At 39.1% G+C, this 21,559-nt stretch overlaps 1 protein-coding gene across 5 annotated transcripts in view; it reads right to left on the bottom strand.

Annotated features, from left to right (window-relative positions):
* The window catches only part of CYSLTR1 (cysteinyl leukotriene receptor 1), a 71,005-nt gene that overhangs the window by 7,164 nt on the left and 42,282 nt on the right, over window positions 1-21,559 (bottom strand). For 2 of the 5 annotated variants that reach the window (XM_031660741.1, XM_031660738.1), the window contains exon 2: window positions 3,268-3,354. The exons of 1 other annotated variant lie outside the window; for it this stretch is intronic. The gene's annotated coding sequence lies outside the window, so the exon portion shown is untranslated. Of the gene's footprint in view, window positions 1-3,267; window positions 3,355-5,078; window positions 5,385-21,559 lie in introns of all 5 variants that reach the window. 2 more of the 5 variants (XM_031660739.1, XM_031660740.1) reach the window with 2 other exon arrangements.

The following is a 21,559-nucleotide window of genomic DNA, read 5'->3' as shown; positions in this document are numbered from 1 at the left end:
TTACAGATTTAATGATATTCCTATGAAACTACCAACATCACTTTTCACAGAATTAAGAAAATCACTTCTAAAATTCATATGGCACTAGAAAAGAGCCTGAACACCCAAAGCAAACTAAGCAAAAAGAACAAAGCTGGAGGCATCACACTACTTTAAACTACAGTACAAAGCTAGAGTAACAAAACAGCATAATGCGGGTATAAAAATAGACACATAGACCAATGACACAGAATAGGGATTCCAGAAATAAATCTGCACACCTACAACCATCTGATATTCAACAAAGTCAATAATAACAAGCCATGGAGAAGGGACTTCCTATTCAAAAAATGGTGCTGTGATAACTGGCTAGTGCCATATGCAGAAGATTGAATCTGGACCACATCCTTTCACCATCTACAAAAATAAACTCAAGATGAATGAAAGACTTAAGCATAAGACCTAAAAGTATAAAAACCCTACAAGAAAACTTACGAAATACCATTCTTGACACAGTACCTAGCAAAGATTTCACGAAGAAAATATCAAAAGCAATTGCAGCAAAAGCAAAAATTAACAATTGGGATCTAATTTTACTAAAGAGCTTCCACACAGCAAAAGGAGCTATCAACAGAGCAAACAGACAACCTATAGAATGGGAGAAAATATTTGCAAACTATACATCCAACAAAGGTCTAATATCCAGAATCTATAAGAAAATTAAATCAACATTCTGAAAACAACCCTGTTAAAAAATGGGCAATGGACATGAACAGACACTTCTCAAAACAAGACATAGATGCAGCCAACAAACATATGAAAAAATGCTCAACGTAACTATTCAGAGAAATGCAAGTCAAAACCACAGTGAGATGGTAATCTCACACCAGTGAAAATGGCTGTTATTCAAAAGTAACAAAAGTAATAGATGTCGGTGAGGTTGCGAAAAGGGAACACTTACACATTGCTGGTGGGAATGTGAGTTAGTTCAGCTACTATGGAAAACAGTTTGGAGATTTCTGAAAAGACTTAAAACAGAACTACCATTTTACCCAAACAATCCCATTATTGGGTAAATACCCACAGGTATATAAATTGTTTTTCTATAAAGACGCATATACTCATGTGTTCATTGCAGCACAATTCACAATAGTAAAAACATGGAATCAACTCAGATGCTCATCCATGGTGGACTGATAAAGAAAATATGGTATGTATACACTATTTGATACTAGGCAGCCATAAAAAAGCATTAAATAATGTCCTTGGCTGCACATTTATGCAGTTGGAGGCCATTATCCTAAGAAAATTAATGCAGGACCAGAAAATCAAATACTGCATGTTCTCACTTGTAAATGGGAGCTAAACATTGGGTATATATGGACATAAAGATGGGAACGTATATATTGGAGACTATCATAGGAGGTAGGGTGGAAGGGAGAGGATTGTGGACTGAAAAACTACCTATTGGGCACTATACTCACTACCTCAGGCCAGGCATGGTGGCTGACACCTGTAATCCCAGCACTTTGGGAAACCAAGGCAGGCAAATCACCAGAGGTCAGGAGTTCAATACCAGCCTGGCCAACATGGTGAAATCTGGTCTCTACCAAAAAAATACAAAAATTAGCCGGGCGTGATGGCAAACTTTCAATCTACCTTGCTACAAACCCTTTCTGGAATAATTCTTTACGCATTGTAGCTTTCAATTATGACATGTCTTCCTTAAAATCTTCAGTGATTTAGAATGCCTTCAGAATAACATCTAGACTTCCTGGCCTGATATTTAAGGCTCTCTATAGTCTGGGTGCAATTTACCTTTCCAAGTTTCTCTCTCACTGCTCTCTTTTGTACACTGTATAGTTAGAAGAAACAACTATTTCAGTATACCAGTGACATGTGCCATAAGCTTACCCACCTGGCTGTCTTTTTTCACTGTCTTTTTTCTTCTTGAATGGCCTTTCCTCCTTCCTGAAATGCCCTTTCCTCCTTCTTTGCATATACAAAAACTACTCATCATTCAGCTCAAATTACACTTTCTTGACTAAGTCTTCCCTCAGCCTCTTTCTGAAGTAATTTCTATCTTTGATGAACTTCTAGAGGAACTTAAATCAATCTTGCAAATCAATGATTTGTATAAATATCTTATCTCCCAGACTATCTGGTTGATATATAAAAAAGCAGCCCACACAGGGCCTAGCACATATGTACCTTGCCCATAAGCGCTCAGTAAGTGTTGAGTGAATACTAAATTAATGATAGGGCAAGTTTAACATTTGAAAGTATTATTTGTCATTTAAAACCATTTGGAGTTATCTTCTCATTCCAATATAAATTAAAATCTTTCCAATGTCAGAGTCTGAAGTTGCTGTGTAAGTAAAGTTGCTTCCCAATATATCAAGGAAAGTACTAAGTCACAAGGCTAACCATAATGTTAAAAAGCACAGATAATGTCAGTTGTGGTGGCACATGCCTGTAATCCCGGCTACTCAAGAGGCTGAGGCAGGAGGATTGCTTGAGCTCAGGAGTTCGAGATAAGCCTGGGCAAAACAGTGAGACCTTGTATCTAAAAAGCAAAAAAATCCCACCCATATCATTGATATAGACTAATCATTTGTCCATTACATGTTATAATTAAGTTTGAAATTCTCACATCTTTGAAAGATGCTAAATAAAACTGATAAATAACTATAAAAATATACAAAGAAGCAGATGGTCTCTAGTCTCATTAATAACGTCCCAGTCCTTGCAGACCAAAATAAACTTTTCTAAAAATCTAAATATTTAGATTCAGTTGTCTATTTATAATGAAGTCAACAATTTGTATTAAGCCATAAAAAGAAGATTGTAAAACTTTCAAGCAAGTGGTGAATCCTAGAGTGGTAGAGATCATTTAGTACAAGCCACTCTTTTCACAGATTATGGCTTTACTTGGCTGAAACAGCATTTAATTTGCTTTTTAGAATTTACTGTGATCCCCCAATAATGTTACCCTCCACTAGATGAATACAGAGAGTTTCTTTGGAAATCTAAGATACTTTAGACCTCATCCCTGCCTTCAAGCAGCTCATATTCTAGTGGGGGATAGGAATGATAACTTAGAAGTGTGAAGAGGTTACAATACAGCATTGTAAAAGCCGTCTTAGCAGAAAACAAATGGGTTAATAAAAGCTAGCAACAAACATAAATAGAACTGATTTTATTTCCGTGAGAATAATGAAGTAAGTTACTTTGTTAAGATAATTGCAAGTTGAAAAAGCAAAGTTCATTTGGAAAATTCAGGTATACCTCTTTCTGGCACTGGAGTACCTTCACAAATGTTCCTTCTTATGGTGATCAATGCTTTTTATGGTGTAATATCAGAGGAAGCCCACGCTGAAATCATAAGATTGAAAAGGAAGTTAACAACTGTAGAAGCAGTCCGGAAGGGTCATGAGAACTTAGCAACCTTATTTATAGATCCAGAGTGTGTAATGGGGCATCAAAGCTTTACTGACAGATTTAGGGCTAGTCACTGAATTCTGTGTCTCCTTCTTTTTTCTCCATCTGTTTTTACATTCCCAGGGGGAAACTTGGAATACAGACAAGGGTTGGTCACAGATATTTGCTGCTGTGTGCTTGTAGCTTCTCTATCTAAAATGAACACACTATTATAAAATATTCCTCTCTCTATGAAACCAGGGTATTTCCTCTATCTTCTCTTCTAAACACTTGGTTATAAAGTTAAGAGGGGAAGTAATTTGGAACTTTACATCCAGGGATCTGGATTGCTACGAATAGGTGTTAGAACATTAAAAATATCAAGTGTATCTGTCTGGGATGGCTTAGAAATAGTTTTCCTTAAAGGACGAATGGCTTAAAGAACCTTGCACTCTTCTCCTTATAAACTATAATAGCATGTAGTGCTTACATCACTAATTTGGCATATATTATATACTTTTGGAGATCAACTTTTTATATAGTTAACTTTTCATAAGCATATATCACTTCTCTTCAATTAAATTATACTCAATAATCTAAGAAAGTATAACAAATCTCCAAGAAATGAGCAGAGATGGGCTTTCTTGAAGGAGGAGCAACCTGAATGCTTTTCTTCTAAGTTTTTCTTGTCCTATGGCAACTTTAATTCCTGCCTGCAAGGCCGCCAGAGCCTAGCTACTATTCCTTTATCCGTGGTCCAAGCGCTAACAAAATAAACACTTTCCTTCAGTTTGTTTGTTTGTTTATTTATTTATTTGAGACAGTCTCACTCTGCCCAGGCTGGAGTGACTGGAGTGCAGTGGCATGATCTCTGCTCACTCTAACGTCCGCCTCCCAGATTCAAGCAATTCTCCTGCCTCAGCCTCCTGAGTAGCTGGGATTGCAGGCATGCACCAACACACCCAGCTAATTTTTGTATTTTTAGTAGAGATGGGGTTTCACCATGTTGGCCAGGCTGGTCTCAAACTCCCGACCTCAGGTAATCTGCTCGCCTCAGCCTCCCAAAGTGCTGAGACTACAGGCATGAGCAACCACATCCGGCCCCTTCAGTTTATTCTTAATCAGTAGAAATAGACTGGAACTTTCTAAAGGAACTCTACTAAAAAAAAAGAAAATCAAAAGGAAAATAAAAGAAATGCAAAAATGAAAAATATAGTCTAGTTTTAAAAGTAGAAACCTGAACCTACTGCTGCAATATTGCCATTTGAACCCCCATTGTACTCAGATAATAATTTCTTAGATCTTCTCCACTTTCTTCTCCCTCTCCAAATTGTTCCTTCTTCTCTAGGTAAGAAGTTGACATATGTAACCTACTACACTCTGGGTAAAGTGTGTGTTGCTGGTGCAAAATTACTCAGAGTTGTCTTTTATATTTTGTCAATCAGGCAATAAACATATTTTTTAAGTTTGTTTAGCTTGTACTGGGTCTCCGTACATCAATAAAAATCTAGTGACTGAATGTTGAATGTATAAAAATCCTTTCTGATCCTGAAATTATATGACTCTACTCATCTGTGAAGAAAATTAACTTGGCTCTGTCCTGGTTTTGTGTTTAGACAAAGCTTTTTTTTCCCCTAGTGTGGGACAAGAAAGAAAGTTTATGAATTTCTAAGACCCACCTATGAGAAGTTTAATATTACCAGCTTAATGCACTATCTGGTTATCCATTTCCATAGTGACTGTGCAATTACAATTTAGTCCAATCTTCACATACACAAGTGAGTAAATGTCACATTGTCTGGGCAACAATGTAGTATTTTTCAAGTTCAGGATTCTGAAGGGTCTTCTATGGTTCCTTTATGAATTAGCCTTGCACGTAGTAGGCACTCAATACTTTCACTCCTTCCTTCTCTTTCCTTTTCAGTTCCTTGAGGACTCTTGTCTCTGACAGGAGCTCTGCCAATATTGGGCTCTACCATTGTTATCTGGGTGATAGGGAGGGTAAAGGTGAGTTAATGAAGTCAAAAGTGGTTGTATGATTTTGATTTTAATTGTTTAATTCAAGAGCTACTCAGATCTTTTATTCAGCTCATGTTAAGACCAATTCAGTTCAGGTTAACAAATATTTAAGGAGCCCCTATTTTTATAAGGAAGAGGATACGTTTTCTGCATCAGCCCTTAGCATCTATTGAACCTATAACCTGGTCAAGCTCTAGTGTACAAGGTAAATAAGAGAGCCCAGAGGTTTTCTAAGAATATCAGACCCCAGGTTAGTTGTGTAATCCTAGTGCTTCGGGAGGGTGAGATGGGAGGATTGCTTGAGGTCAGAAGTTCGAGACAAGCATGGGCAAAACAGCAAGACCACTCCTCTACAAAAAATAAAAAATTGTTGCTGAATAGGATTTCATTATATAGATATACAAATTGTTTATACGCTTACTCATTGATGGACATATGAGTTGCTTTCAGGTTTTGACTATTACAAATAAAACTGCCACAAACATTTATGTACAAGTCTCTATATGGGCATGTTTTCACTTTTTTTGGGTAGCTGGATTATAAGGTAGGTGTATGTTAAACTTTTTAAAAAACTGAAAACTGCTTTTTAAGGTGGGTAATGTGGGTATACTACTTGGTATCCCCTCCATATCACCATATGCTACCACTTGGTATGGTCAGTCTTTTAAATTATATCCATCTAATACGTGTGTTGTGATATCTCATTTTGATTTTGATTTGCATTTTTCTAATGATGAATGATATTGAGCACCTTTTCATGTGCTTATTTGCCATACATATATTTCCCTTGGTGAAATGTTTATTCAAATATTTCACACATTTTTCATTAGGATGTTTATTTTCTTATTATTGTGTATGAGAGTTCTTTATATGTTCTGGACACAATACCTATATCAAATAAATGCTTTGCAAATATTTGCTACTATTTTATGGGTTGCGTTTTTACTCTCTTAACAGTGCCTTCCAAACAACAGAAGTTTTCATTGTGATGACATCCAATTCATCAACTTTTCTTTTATAGATTGTGATTTTGGTGCCATAGCTAAGAAATTTTTTCTTTACTCAAAGTCATGAGGAAGTGCTGATACATGCTACAACATGGATCAACTCAAGAATATTTGCTAAATGGAAAAGCTATATGCAAAAGACCACATTTTGCTTATTCCATTTATCTGAAATATCCCAAAAAGACAAACCTATAGAGATAGGTGATAGCTGCCTGAATCCACACGTGGGAGCAGGGAGTGATTGCAACTGGACACAAAGGATCTTCTAGGGGGTGGTGAAAGTGTTCTAAAATTGCATTGTGGTGATGACTGCACACTTCTGGAAATTTACTATAAATAATTGAATTGTACACTTACAATAGGTGAATTTTATGATGTATAAATTATACCTTGAGTTTTCGCTAAAAATGAAGAAATTATTGAAACAGTCAACAATGTGGATGAATCTCAAAACAATTATACTGAGTGAAAGAAGCCAGACAAAAAAGAATCCATACTGTGTGATTCCATTTATATAAAATTCTAGATAAACTAGTGCATAGTGATGAAGAGTAAATCAGCAGATCCCTGGGAATAGGAACAGGGTAGGAAGGGGAGAGCCCATAACTAGAGACAGGAGGGAGAAATTACAAAGGGGACACTTTGGGGTGATGGATATATTCACTATGTTGATTATGATGATGGTTTCATAAGTATATACATGTGTGAAAACTCATCAAATTGTGCACTTTAAATGTGTGCAGATTACTTCATGTCAGTTCTACCTCAGTACAGCTGTTTTTAAGGGACATGAATGGTAAGATAATTTTAAAAAATTAGTTCTCTCAGAAAAAACAAAGAACAAAAAAAATATGATAAAATAATTAGCCAAGTATGGTGGCATAGTGCCTGTAGTCCTAGCTACTCAGAAGGCTCAGGGGGGAGAATTGCTTGAGCCCATGAGGTCAAGGCTGCAGTGAGTCATAATTGTACCAGTGCACTCCAGCCTGGTGACAGACCAAGAGCCTGTCTCTTAAAAAAAAAAAAAAAAAAAAAAGGTGCCAACACATATACCATACAACTATATTGTTGCTGCAATAGAATTGTATGAACAAGAATCAATTATATACTATTGTGTTAAGTGAGGTCCAGGAACAGCTAGTGATCCAAAAGTGTCCCCAGGTAGTCCCCAGACTGGTATCTTCTACTAAATGAAATTGTAATAATACTTCTTTTTTGTTCCTAGTGAAATAGTAAGCCATTATTGATCCTTTTAACCCAATTTTACATTTCTCTCCTTTGAAATGCTACAGTATTTTGTCTGTACCTTTCTTGATAATTCCATTCATTGCTTCTCTGTGGTCATTCAATTTATGTTTTAAATTTTTTTTAATTTTTCATTTCTGTGGGGACATAGTAGCTGTATATATTTATAGGGTACATGAAATGTTTTGATACAAGCATGCAATGCATAAAAATCATATCATGAAGAATAGGGTATCTTTCCCCTCACGCATTTGTCCTTTGTGTTACAAACAATCCAATTTTACTCTTTTTGGTTATTTAAAATGTACAAATAAGTTGTTATTCACTATAGTCACTCTGTTGTTCTGTCAAATACTGTGTCTTATTCATTCTCTCTAATTAATGTTTTTGTATCCATTAACCATCCCCACCTCCTCCCCACTACCCTTCCAAACCTCTGGTAACCACCCTTCAACTGTCTATATCCATGAATTAAATTGTTTTGGTTTTTATATCCCACAAATAAGTGAGAATATGCAATGTTTATCTTTTTTTAAATTATTCTTTAAGTTCTAGGGTACATGTGCACAACGTGCAGGTTTGTTACATAGGTATACATGTGCCATGTTGGTTCACTGCACCCATCAACTCGTCATTTACATTAGGTATTTCTCCTAATGCTATTCCTCCCCTCCCCCAGCTCCCCACCTCCTGACAGGCCCTGGTGTGTGATGTTCCCCACCCTGTGTCCAAGTGTTCAATTCCCACCTACAAGGGAGAACATGTGGTGTTTGGTTTTCTGTCCTTGTGATAGTTTGCTGAGAATGATGGTTTCTGGCTTCATTCATGTCCCTGCAAAGGACACGAACTCATCCTTTTTTATGGCTGCATAGTATTCCATGGTGTATATGTGCCACATTTTCGTAATCCAGTCTGTCACTGATGGACATTTGGGTTGATTCCAAGTCTTTGCTATTGTGAATAGTGCCACAATAAACATATGTGTGCATGTGGCTGAATATGAAATTCTTGATTGAAAATTCTTTGAGAATGTTGAATATTGGTCCCCACTCTCTTCTGGCTTGTAGGGTTTCTGCTGAGATCCGCTGTTAGTCTGAGGCTTCCCTTTGTGGTTAACCCGACCTTTCTCTCTGTCTGCCCTTAACATTTTTTCTTTCATTTCAACCTTGGTGAATCTGACAATTATGTGTCTTGGGGTTGCTCTTCTTGAGGAGTATCTTTGTGGTGTTCTCTGCATTTCCTGAATTTGAATGTTGGCCTGCCTTGCTAGGTTGGGGAAGTTCTCCTGGACAATATCCTTAAGAGTGTATTCCAACTTGGTTCCATTCTTCCTGTCACTTTCAGGTACACGAATCAAACGTAGATTAGGTTTTCTCACATAGTCCCATATTTCTTGGAGGCTTTGTACATTTCTTTTTACTCTTTTTTCTCTTAACTTGTCTTCTCACTTTATTTCATTAATTTGATCTTCAATCACTTATATCGTTTCTCTCACTTGATTGAATTGGCTACTGAAGCTTGTGCGTGCATCACGAAGTTCTCGTGCCAGGGTTTTCAGCTCCATCAGGTCATTTAAGTTCTTTTCTACACTATTTATTCTAGTTATCCATTCATCTAAACTTTTTTCAAGGTTTTTAGCTTCCTTGTGATGGGTTAGATCGTGTTCCTTTAGCTCGGAGAATTTTGTTATTACTGACCTTCTGAAGCCTACTTCTGTTAACTCGTCAAACTCATTCCCATCCAGCTTTGTTCAATTGCTGGCAAGGAGCTGCCTTCCTTTGGAGGAGAACAGCCCCTCTGGTTTTTAGAATTTTCAGCTTTTCTGCTCTGGTTTCTCCCCATCTTTGTGGTTGTATCTACCTTTGGTCTTTTCTTTTTTATTATACTTTAAGTTCTAGGGTACATGTGCACAATGTGCAGGTTTGTCACATATGTATACATGTGCCATGTTGGTGTGCTGCACCCATTAACTCATCATTTATATTAAGTATATCTCCGAATGCTATCCCTCCCACCTACCCCCACCCATGACAGACCCTGGTGTGTGATATTCCCCTTCCTGTGTCCAAGTGTTCTCATTTTTCAATTCCCACCTATGAGTGAGAACATGTGTTGTTTGGTTTTCTCTCCTTGCGATAGTTCTCTGAGAATGATGGTTTCCAGCTGCATCCATGTCCCTACAAAGGACATGAACTTATCCTTTTTTATGACTACATAATATTCCATGGTGTATATGTGCCACATTTTCTTAATCCAGTCTGTCATTGATGTACCTTGGGTTGGCCCAGTCTCTTTGCTGTTGTGTATAGTGCTGTACAAACATACGTACCATGTGTACTTATAGCAAGTACGATTTATAATCCTTTAGTATATACCCAGCAATGAGATGACTGGGTCAAATGGTATTTCTAGTTCTGAGATCCTTGAGGAATGGCTCACCGTCTTCCACAGTGGTTTAACTAGTTTACTCCACCAACAGTGAAACTGTTCCTATTTCTCCACATCTCCAGCACCTGTTGTTTCTTGAGTTTTTAATGATCACCTGTCTTAACTGGTGTGAGATGGTATGTCATTGTGGCTCTTTGATTTGCATTTCCTCTGACGGCCAGTGATGACAAGCATTTTTCATGTGTCTGTTGGTTGTACATGTCTCTTTGAGAAATGTCTGTTCATATCCTTTGCCTACTTTTTGATGGGGTTGTTTTTTTTCTTGTAAATTTGTTTGAGTTCTTGTGGGCCTTGGATATTAGTCTTTCAGATGGGTAGATTGCAAAAATTTTCTCCCATTCTGCAGGTTGCCTGTACACTCCACGTAGCTTCTTTTGCTGTGCAGAAGCTCTTTTAGTTTAATTAGATCCCATTCGTCAATTTTGGCTTTTGTTGCTATTGCTTTGGTGTTTTAGACATGAAGTCCTTTGCCCATGCCTATGTTCTGAATGTTATTTTCTAGGTTTCCTTTCTTCTAGGGGTTTTATAGGTTTTCTGTCTAAGATTTAAGTCTCTAATCCATGTTGAATTAATTTCTTTTAGCAAGGTATAAGGAAAGGATCCAATTTCAGCTTTCTACACACATGGTTGCTGCTTTCCCAGCACCATTTATTAAATAGGGAATCCTTTTCCCATTTCTTTGTTTTTTGTCATGTTTGTCAAAGATTAGATGGTTGTAGATGTGTGATTTTATTTCCTGAGGACTCTGTTCTGTTCCATTGGTCTATATATCTCTGTTTTGGTACCAGTACCATGCTGTTGTGGTTACTGTAGACTTGTAGTATAGTTTGAAGTCAGGTAGTGGATGCTCCAACTTTGTTCCTATTTAGGATTATTCCGGCAATGCAGGCTCTTTTTGGTTCCATATGAACTTTAAAGTCATTTTTTCCAATTCTGTGAAGAAAGTCTTTGGTAGCTTGATGGGGATAGCATTGAATCTATAAATTACCTTAAGGCATGGCCATTTTCATGATATTGATTCTTTCAGATCCATGAGCATGGCATGTCCTCCATTTGTTTGTGTCCCTTCTTTTATTTCTTTTTATTTTTGTTTTAAATTTTATTTTATTTTATTAATTTTTTATTATTATTATAATTCTAAGTTCTAGGTACATGTGCATAATGTGCAGGTTTGTTACATATGTATACTTGTGCCATGTTGGTGTGTTTTCGTAACCATCAACTCATCAGCACCCATCAACTCAAGTCATTTACATCAGGTATAACTCCCAATGCAATCCCTCCCCCTCCTGCTGATAGGCCCCAGGTGATGTCCCCAAGTCCAAGTGATCTCATTGTTCAGTTCCCACCTATGAGTGAGAACATGCGGGTGTTTGGTTTTCTGTTCTCTGATAGTTTGCTAAGAATGTTGTCGCTGCATCCATGTCCCTACAAAGGACACAAACTCATCCTTTTTATGGCTGCATAGTATTCCATGGTATGTGCCACATTTTCTAATCCAGTCTGTCACTGATGGACATTTGCTGATTCCAAAGCCTGCTTGAATAGTGATCTAATAAACATACTGTGTATGCAGTTCTTATAGCAGCATAGTTTATAACTTTGGGTATATATCCCCAGTAATAATGGTTGGGTCATATGGTACATCTAGTTCTAGATCCTTGAGGAATTACAATTGTTTTCCATAATGGTTGAACTAGTTTACAATCCCACCAACAGTGTAAAAGTGTTCTATTTCTCCAACATCCTCCAGCACCTGTTGTTTCTGACTTTTTAATGATCGCTTATTCTAAACTGGTGCATGGTATCTCATTGTGGTTTTGATTTACTTCTGATGTACAGTGATGATGAGCATTTTTTCATGTGTCTGTTGGCTGTATGAATGTCCCTCTTTGAGAAATGTCTGTTCATATCCTTTGGGTCGTCTTTTGATGGGGGTTGTTTGTTTTTTCTTGTAAATTTGTTTGAGTTCTTTGTAGGTTCTGGATATTAGCCTTTTGTAAGATGAGTAGATTGCAAAATTTTCTCCCATTCTGTAGGTTGCCTGTTGACTCTGATGGTAGTTTCTTTGCTGTGCAGAAGCCTAGTTACTGAGATCCCATTTGCCAATTCTTATTTCTTTGCTGCCGCTTGCTTGGTGTTTTAGACATGAAGTCTTTGCCCATGCCTGTCCTGAATGGTACTCACCTAGGTTTCCTCTAGGGTTTTATGGTATTAGGTCTACTATTTAAGTCTCTAATCCATCTTTAAATTAATTTTCTATATGGAGTAAGGGAAAGGATCCGTGTTTCAGCTTTCTACCTATACATAGCCAATTTTCACAGCACTATTTATTAAATAGGGAATCCTTTTCCATTTCTTGCTTTTCCTAAAGTTTGTCACACTAGATGGCTGTAGATGTGGTACATTCTGAGGACCTGTTCTGTTCCATTGGTCTATATCTCTGTTTTCTGCATTCAGTACCATGCTGTTTTGTCCCTGTAGCCTTGTAGTATAGGTTTGAAGTCAGGTAGCGTGATGCTCCAGCTTTGTTCTTTGACTTAGGGATTGTCTTGAGATGTGCCTTTTGGTTCCATATGAACTTAAAGCAGTTTTTCCACCCCTGTGAAGAAACTCGTTGGTAGCTTGATGGGATGGCATGGAATCTATAAATTACCTTGGGCAGTATGGCCATTTTCACGATATTGACTTTCCCTTCCATGAGTGTATACTCCTTCCATTTGTTTCTGTCCCTCTTTATTCACTGAGCAGTGGTTTGTAGCTCCTTGAAGAGTCCTTGCTATCCCTTGCTGCTGGATTCCTAGGTATTTTGGCCCTCTTTGAAGCAATTGTGAATGGGAAGTTCATTCACATCGGCTCTGTTTGTCTGTTACTGGTGCCCAGAATGCTTGTGATTTTGCACATTAATTTGTATCCTGAGACTTTGCTGAAGTTGCTTACTCAGCTTAAGGAGATTTGGGCTTAGACAATGGGATTTTCTAAATATACAATCATGTCATCTCGGTAAAGAGGACAATTTGACTTTTCTTTTACTCAACTGAATAATCTCTCTATTTCTTTCTCTTTGCCTGATTGCCCTTAGCCAGAACTTCCAACACTATGTTGAATAGGGTGGTGAGAGAGGGCATCCCTGTCTTGTGCCAGTTTTCAAAGGGAATTTTTCCAGTTTTGGCCCATTCAGTATGATATTGGCTGGTTTGTCATAAATAGCTCTTGGCTATTTTGAGGCACGCTCCATCACCAATTTATTGAGCGTTTTGTAGTAGGAAGGCTGTTGAATTTTGTCAAAAGCCTTTTCTGTACCTATTGAGATACTCATGTGGTTCTTGTCTTTGGTTCTGTTTATATGCTGGATTATGTTTATTGATTTTTAATGTTGAACCAGCCTTGAATCCTTAATGGATAGCTTCCACTTTGATCATGGTGGTGATGTTTTTTGATGTGTTGCTGAACTGGGTTTGCCAGTGTTTTATTGAGGATTGTTGCATCATGTTCATCAGGGATATTGGTCTAAAATTCTCTTTTTTTGTTGTGTCTCTGCCAGGCTTTTGGTATCAGGATGATGTTGGCTCCCATCAAATGAGTTAGGAGGATTCCCTCTTTTCTATTGATTGAATAGTTTCTCTAGAAGGAATGGTACCAGCTCCTCCTTGTACCTCTGGTAGAATTCAGCTGTGAATCCATCTGGTCTCGAATTTTTTATTGGTAGGCTATTAATTATGGCCTCACTCTCAGAGCCTGCTATTATCTATTCAGGGATTCAACTTCTTCCTGGGTTAGTCTTGGAAGAGTGTAGTGTCCAGGAAATTATCCATTTCTTCTAGATTTTCTAGTGTATTTGCGTAGAGGTGTTTATAGTATTCTCTGATGGTAGTTTGTATTTCGTGGGTCGGTGGTGATATTTCTTTATCATTTTTTTATTAAGGCTTCATTTGATTCTTCTTTCTTTCTTATTCGCCTTTGCTAGCGGCTCCGTCAATTTTGTTGATCTTTTCAAACCAACTCCTGGATCTATTGATTGGAGGGTTTTTGTGTCTCTATCTCCCAGTTCTGCTCTGATCTTTAGTTATTTATTGCCTTCTGCTAGCTTTTTGAACAAGTGTTTTCTCTTGTGTTTCTAGTTTTTAAATTATGATGTTAGAGTGCTCAATTTTAGATCTTTCCTGCTTCTTGTGGGCATTTAGTGCTATAGCCCTCACACACTGCTTTTAAATGTGTCCCAGAGATTCTAGTATGTTGTATCTTTGTTCTCAGTGGTTTTAAAGAACATCTTCTATTTTGCCTTCATTTCATTATGTACCCAGTAGTCATTCAGGAGCAGGTTGTCTAGTTTCCATGTAGTTGGAGCAGTTTTGATTGAGTTTCTTAGGTCCTGAGTTCTAGTTTGATTGCACCGTGGTCTGAGAGACAGTTTATTACAATTTCTCTATTGTTGTACATTTGCTGAGGAGAGCCACAGAATAAATGGCATTAGTATGTGTTTATGAAGAATGCATTCCTTGTTGATTTTGGGAGGAGTTCTATAGATGTCTATTAGGGTCTGCTTGCTGCAGAGATGAGTTCAATTCCTGGATATCCTTGTTAACTTCTGTCTGCTGATCTGTCTAATGTTGACAGGAGTGTTGAAGTCTCCCATTATTATTGTATGGGAGTTCAAGTCTCTTTGTAAGTCTCTAATTATCACTTTTATAAATCTGGGTGTCTCACAAAAGCATATATATTTAGGATAGTTAGCTCTTCCTGTTGAATTAATCCTTTACCATTATGTACTGGCCTCTTTTGTCTCTTCTTTTGACCTGGATGGTTTAAAGTCTGTTTTATCAGACCAGGGATTGCAACCCCTGCTTTTGCCTCCATTTGCTTGGTAAATCTTCCTCCATCCCTTTATTTGAGCCTATGTAAGGCTCTCTGTAGATGGGTCTCCTGGAATACAGCAGACTGAGGGTCTTGACTCTTTATCTAGTTTATTAGTCTGTGTCTTTTTAATTGGAGTGCATTTAGTCCATTTTACCATTTAAGGTTAATATCATATATGTAACCATCCGTCATTATGATATTAACTGGTTATTTTGGCTCGTTAGTTGATGCAGTTTCTTCCCAGCCTAAATGGTCTTTACCTTTTACGTTGTTTTGCAATGGCCTGCACTGCTGTTCCTTTCCATGCCAGAGTGCTTCCTCTTCAGGGCCTTGTATGCAGCCTAGTGTTAATAAAATCCTGTGCCATTTGTTACCCGTGCTGGGATTTTATTTCTCCCTTCACCTCATGGTGTCTTAGCCACATGCAGCCCTCGGCTTTAAAATTCTTTCTTTAAGAATGCTGGAATATCGGCCCCCACTTCCTTTCTGGCTTGTGTGAGTTTCTGCTGAGATCTTGCTGTTCGCCTGATGTGGCTTCCCTTTGTGAGTAACCTGACCTTTTCTCTGGCTGCTCCTTAAGATTTTTTCTCATTTCAAACTTCTAGAATCTTAAGTACTATGTGTCTTTGAGTTGCTCTTCTCGAGGAGTATCTTTCTGGCATTTCGTACTGAATTGAATGTTGGCCTGCCCTTCTAGGTTGGGGAAGTTCTCCTGGATGATATCCTGAAGAGTGTTTTCCAACTTGGTTCCATTTTCCCCCTCACTTTCAGGCACCCCAGTGAGACGTAGATTTGGTCTTTTTACATAATCCCATACTTCTTGCAGGCTTTGTTCATTTCTTTTTCTTCTTTTTTCTTTAGGTTTCTCTTCTCTCTTCATTTCATTCATTTGATCCTCAATCGCTGATACTCTTTCTTCCAGTTGATCGAGTCGGTTACTGAAGCTTGTGCATTTGTCACGTATTTCTCGTGTCATGGTTTTCATCTCTTTCATTTCGTTTTTGACCTTCTCTGCATTAATTACTCTAGCCATCAATTCTTCCACTTTTTTTTCAAGATTTTTTGTTTCTTTGCGCTGGGTACGTAATTCCTCCTTTAGCTCTGAGAAGTTTGATGGACTGAACCCTTCTTCTCTCATCTCGTCAAAGTCATTCTCCGTCCAGCTTTGATCTATTGCTGGCAATGAGCTGCGCTCCTTTGCCGGGGGAGATGCGCTCTTATTTTTTGAATTTCCAGCTTTTCTTTCCTGCTTTTTCCCCATCTTTGTGGTTTTATCTGCCTCTGGTCTTTGATGATGAACGTGACGTACTGATGGGGTTTTGGTGTAGGTGTCCTTCCTGTTTGATAGTTTTCCTTCTAACAGTCAAGACCCTCAGTTGTAGGTCTGTTGGAGATTGCTTGTGGTCCACTCCAGACCCTGTTTGCCTGGGTGTCAGCAGCAGAGGCTGCAGAAGATAGAATATTGCTGAACAGCGAGTGTACCTGTCTGATTCTTGCTTTGTAGGCTTCCTCTCAGGGGTGTACTCCACCCTGTGAGGTGTGGGGTGTCAGACTGCCCCTAGTGGGGGATGTCTCCCAGTTAGGCTACTGAGGGGTCAGGGACCCACTTGAGCAGGCAGTCTGTCCCTTCTCAGATCTCAACCTCCGTGTTGGGAGATCCACTGCTCTCTTCAAAGCTGTCAGACAGGGTCGTTTGCGTCTGCAGAGGTTTCTGCTGCTTTTGTGGTTGTTTACTATGCTCTGTCCCCAGAAGTGGAGTCTACAGAGACAGGCAGGTTTCCTTGAGCTGCTGTGAGCTCCACCCAGTTCGAGCTTCCCAGCGGCTTTGTTTATCTACTTAAGCCTCAGCAATGGTGGTCGCCCCTCCCCCAGCCTCGCTGCTGCCTTGCCACGAGATCACAGACTGCTGTGCTAGCAATGAGAGAGGCTCCGTGGGCGTGGGTCCCTCCCGGCCAGGTGTGGCGTATAATCTCCTGGTGTGCCTGTTTGCTTAAAGCGCAGTATTGGGGTGGGAGTTACCCAATTTTCCAGGTGTTGTGTGTCTCAGTCCCCCTGGCTAGGAAAAGGGATTCCCTTTCCCCTTGCGCTTCCCAGGTGAGGTGATGCCTCGCCCTGCTTCAGTTCTTGCTGGTCGGGCTGCAGCAGCTGACCAACACCGATTGTCCGGCACTCCCTAGTGAGATGAACCCAGTACCTCAGTTGAAAATGCAGAAATCACTGGTCTTCTGTGTCGCTCATGCTGGGAGTTGGAGACTGGAGCTGTTCCTATTTGGCCATCTTGCTCCACCCCCCCTCTTTTATTTCATTGTGCAGTGGTTTATAGTTATCCTAAAGAGGTCCTTTACATCCCTTGTAATTTGGATTCCTAGGTATTTTATTCTCTTTAAAGCAATTGTAATGGGAGTTCACTCATGGTTTGGCTCTCTGTTTGTGTGTTATTGGTGTATAGGAATGTTTGTGATTTTTACACATTGATTTTGTATCCTGAGACTTTACTGAAGCTGCTTATCAACTTAAGGGGATTTTTTGCTGAGATGATGGGGTTTACTAAATATACAATCATGTCATCTGTAAATGGGGATAATTTGACTCCCTCTTTTCCTAATCAGATACCCTTTATTTCAATCACCTGCCTGATTGCCCTGGCCAGAACTTCAAAAACTATGTTGAAGAGGAGTGATGAGAGAGGGTATCCTTGTCTTGTGCCATTTTTCAAAGGGAATCCTTCGAGTTTTTGCCCGTTCAGTATGATATTGGCCCTGGGTTTGTCATAAATACCTCTTATTATTTTGAGATACATTCCTTCCATACCGAATATATTGAGAGTTTTTAGCATGAAGGGTTGTGGAATTTTGTCAAAGACTTTTTCTGCATCTATTGTGATAATCATGTGGTTTTTGTCTTTGATTCTGTTTATATGCTGGATTATGTTTATTGATTTGCATATGTTGAACCAGCCTTGAATCCCAGGGGTGAGGCCCACTTGATCATGGTGGATAAGCTTTTTGATGTGCTGCTGGATTCGGTTTGTCAGTGTTTTATTGAGGATTTTTGCATCGATGTTCATCAGGGATATTGGTCTAAAATTCTCTTTTTTTGTTGTGTCTCTGCCAGGCTTTGGTATCAGGATGATGTTGGCCTCATCAAATGAGTTAGGGAGGATTCCCTCTTTTTCTATTGATTGGAATAGTTTCAGAAGGAATGGTACCAGCTCCTCCTTGTACCTCTGGTAGAATTGGGCTGTGAATCCGTCTGGTCCTGGACTTTTTTTGGTTGGTAGGCTATTAATTATTGCCTCAATTTCAGAACCTGTTACTGACCTATTCAGGGATTCAACTTTTTGCTGGTTTAGTTTTGGAATAGTATATCTGTCCAGGAATTTATCCATTTCTCCTAGGTTTTCTAGTTTATTTGCATGGAGGTGATTATAGTATTCTCTGATGGTAGTTTGTATTTCTGTGGGGTCAGTGGTGATATTCCCTTTATCACTTTTTATTGCATCTGATTCTTCTCTCTTTTCTTCTTTATTCGTCTTGCTAGTGGTCTATCAATTTTGTTGATTTTTTCAAAAAGCCAGCTCCTGGATTCATTGATTTTTTTTTGAAGGTTTTTTTTGTGTCTCCATCTCCTTCAGTTCTGCTCTGATCTTAGAAATTTCTTGCCTTCTGCTAGCTTTTGAATGCGTTTGCTCTTGCTTCTCTAGTTCTTTTAATTGTGATGTTAGAGTGTCAATTTTAGATCTTTCCTGCTTTCTCTTGTGGGCATTTAGTGCTGTAAATTTCCCTCTACACACTGCTTTAAATGTGTCCCAGAGATTCTGGTATGTTGTATCTTTGTTCTCATTGGTTCGAAAGAACATCTTTATTTCTGCCTTCATTTCGTTATGTACCCAGTAGTCATTCAGGAGCAGGTTGTTCAGTTTCCATGTATTTGAGCTGTTTTGAGTGAGTTTATTTATTTATTTATTTATTTATTTATTTATTTATTTTTTCATTCATTTACTTATTTATTTTTTTTGAGACGGAGTCTCGCTCTGTTTCCCGGGCTGGAGTGCAGTGGCTGGATCTCAGCTCACTGCAAGCTCTGCCTCCCGGGTTTACGCCATTCTCCTGCCTCAGCCTCCCCAGTAGCTGGGACTACAGGCGCCCGCCAACTCACCCAGCTAGTTTTTTGTATTTTTTAGTAGAGACGGGGTTTCACCATGTTAGCCAGGATGGTCTCGATCTCCTGACCTCGTGATCCACCTGTCTCGGCCTCCCAAAGTGCTGGGATTACAGGCTTGAGCCACCGCGCCCAGCCAAACCAGAGACTTGAGTGAATTTCTTAATCCTGAGCTCTAGTTTGATTGCACTGTGGTCTGAGAGACAGTTTGTTATAATTTCTGTTCTTGTACATTTGCTGAGGAGTGCTTTACTTCCAACTGTATTGTTCAATTTTGGAATAAGTGTTAAGTGGTGCTGAGAAGAATGTATATTCTGTTGATTTGGGGTGGAGAGTTCTGTACGTGTCTCCTAGTTCCACTTGGTGCAGAGTTGAGTTCAATTCCTGGATATCCTTGTTAAGTTTCTGTCTCATTGATCTGTCTAATGTTGACAGTGGAGTGCTAAAGTTTCCCATTATTATTGTGTGGGAGTGTAAGTCTCTTTGTAAGTCTCTAAGGACTTGCTTTATGAATCTGGGTGCTCCTGTATTGGGTGCGTATATATTTAGGATAGTTATCTCTTCTTGTTGAATTGATCCCTTTACCATTATGTGATGGCCTTCTTTGTTTCTGTTGATCTTTGTTGGTTTAAAGTCTGTTGTATCAGAAACTAGGATTGCAAGCCTGCTTTTTTTTTTGTTTTCCATTTGCCTGGTAGATCTTCCTCCCTTTATTTTGAGCCTATGTGTGTCTCTGCACGTGAGATGGGTCTCCTGAATACAGCATACTGATGGGTCTTGATTCTTTTTCCAATTTGCCAGTCTATGTCTTTTAATTGGAGCATTTAGCCCATTTACAATTAAGGTTAATGTTGTTATGTGTGAATTTGATCCTGTCATTATGAGGTTAGCTGGTTATTTTGCTCATTAGCTGATGCTGTTTCTTCCTAGTATCGATGGTCTTTACAAGTTGGCCTGTTTTCACAGTGGCTGTTACTGGTTTTTCCTTTCCATATTTAGTGCTTCCTTCAGGAGCTCTTGTAAGGCAGGCCTGGTGGTGAAAAAATCTCTCAGCATTTGCTTGTCTGCAAAGGATTTTATTTCTCCTTCACTTTTGAAGCTTAGCTTGGCTGGATATGAAATTCTGTGTTGAAATTCTTTTCTTTAAGAATGTTGAATATCGGCCCCCACTCTCTTTTGGCTTGTAGAGTTTCTGCTGAGAGATCTGCTGTTAGTCTGATGGGCTTCCCTTTGTGGGCAACCTGACCTTTCTCTCTGTCTGCTGTTAAGAGTTTTTCCTTCATTTCAACTTTGGTGAATCTGACAATTATATGTATCGGAGTTGCTGTTCTCAAGGAGTATCTATGTTGCATTCTCTGTATTTCCTGAAATTGAATGTTGGCTTGCCTTGCTAGGTTGGGGTAGTTCTCCTGGATTATATCCTGAAGAGTGTTTTCCAACTTGGTCCCATTCTCCCCGTCACTTTCAGTTACACCAATCAGACATAGATTTGGTCTTTTCACATAATTCCATATTGCTTGGAGGCTGTGTTCATTTCTTTTTACTGTTTTTTTTTTTTTTTCTCTAAACTTCTCTTCTCGCTTCATTTCATTCATTTAATCTTCAATCACTGATACCCTTTCTTCCAGTTGATTGAATCGGCTACTGAAGCTTGTGCATGTGTCATGTAGTTCTCGTGCCATGGTTTTCAGCTCCATCAGGTCATTTAAGTTCTTCTTTATGCTGTTTATTCTAGTTAGCCATTCGTCCAATCTTTTCCCAAAGTTTTTAGCTTCTTTGCGATTAGTTCGAACATCCTCCTTTAGCTCGGATAAGTTTGTTATTACTGATCTTCTGAAGCCATCTTCTCTCAACTCATCAAAGTTATTCTCCATCCAGCTTTGTTCTGTTGCTGGTGAGGAGCTGCCTTCCTTTGGAGGAGAGGAGGTGCTCTGATTTTTAGAATTTTCAGCGTTTCTGCTCTGATTTCTTCCCATCTTTGTGGTTTTGTCTTCCTTTGGTCTTTGATGATGGTGACGTACAGATGGGGTTTTGGTTTGGATGTCCTTTCTGTTTGTTAGTTTTCCTTCTAACAGTCAAGAACCCTCAGCTGCAGTTCTGTTGCAGTTTGCTGGAGGTCCACTCCAGACCCTGTTTGCCTGGGTATCACCAGCAGAGGCTGCAGAACCACAAATATTGCAGAATGACAAGTGTTGTTGCCTGATCGTTCCTCCGGAAACTTCGTCTCAGAGGGGCACCCAGTTGTATGAGGTTTCTGTCAGCCCCTACTGGGAGGTGCCTCCCAGTTAAGGTACTCGGGGGTCAGGGACCCACTTGAGGAGGCAGTCTGTCCATTCTCCGATCTCAAACTCCATCATGGGAGAACCACTACTCTCTTCAAAGCTGTCAGACAGGGATGTTTAAGTCTGCAGAAGTTTCTGCTG

This window comes from Papio anubis, chromosome X, assembly GCF_008728515.1.
Source record: "Papio anubis isolate 15944 chromosome X, Panubis1.0, whole genome shotgun sequence".
Classification (NCBI taxonomy): Eukaryota; Metazoa; Chordata; class Mammalia; order Primates; family Cercopithecidae; genus Papio; species Papio anubis.
The sequence above is the reverse complement of the archived record's forward strand: the minus strand, read 5'-3'. Positions and strand labels throughout refer to the sequence as shown.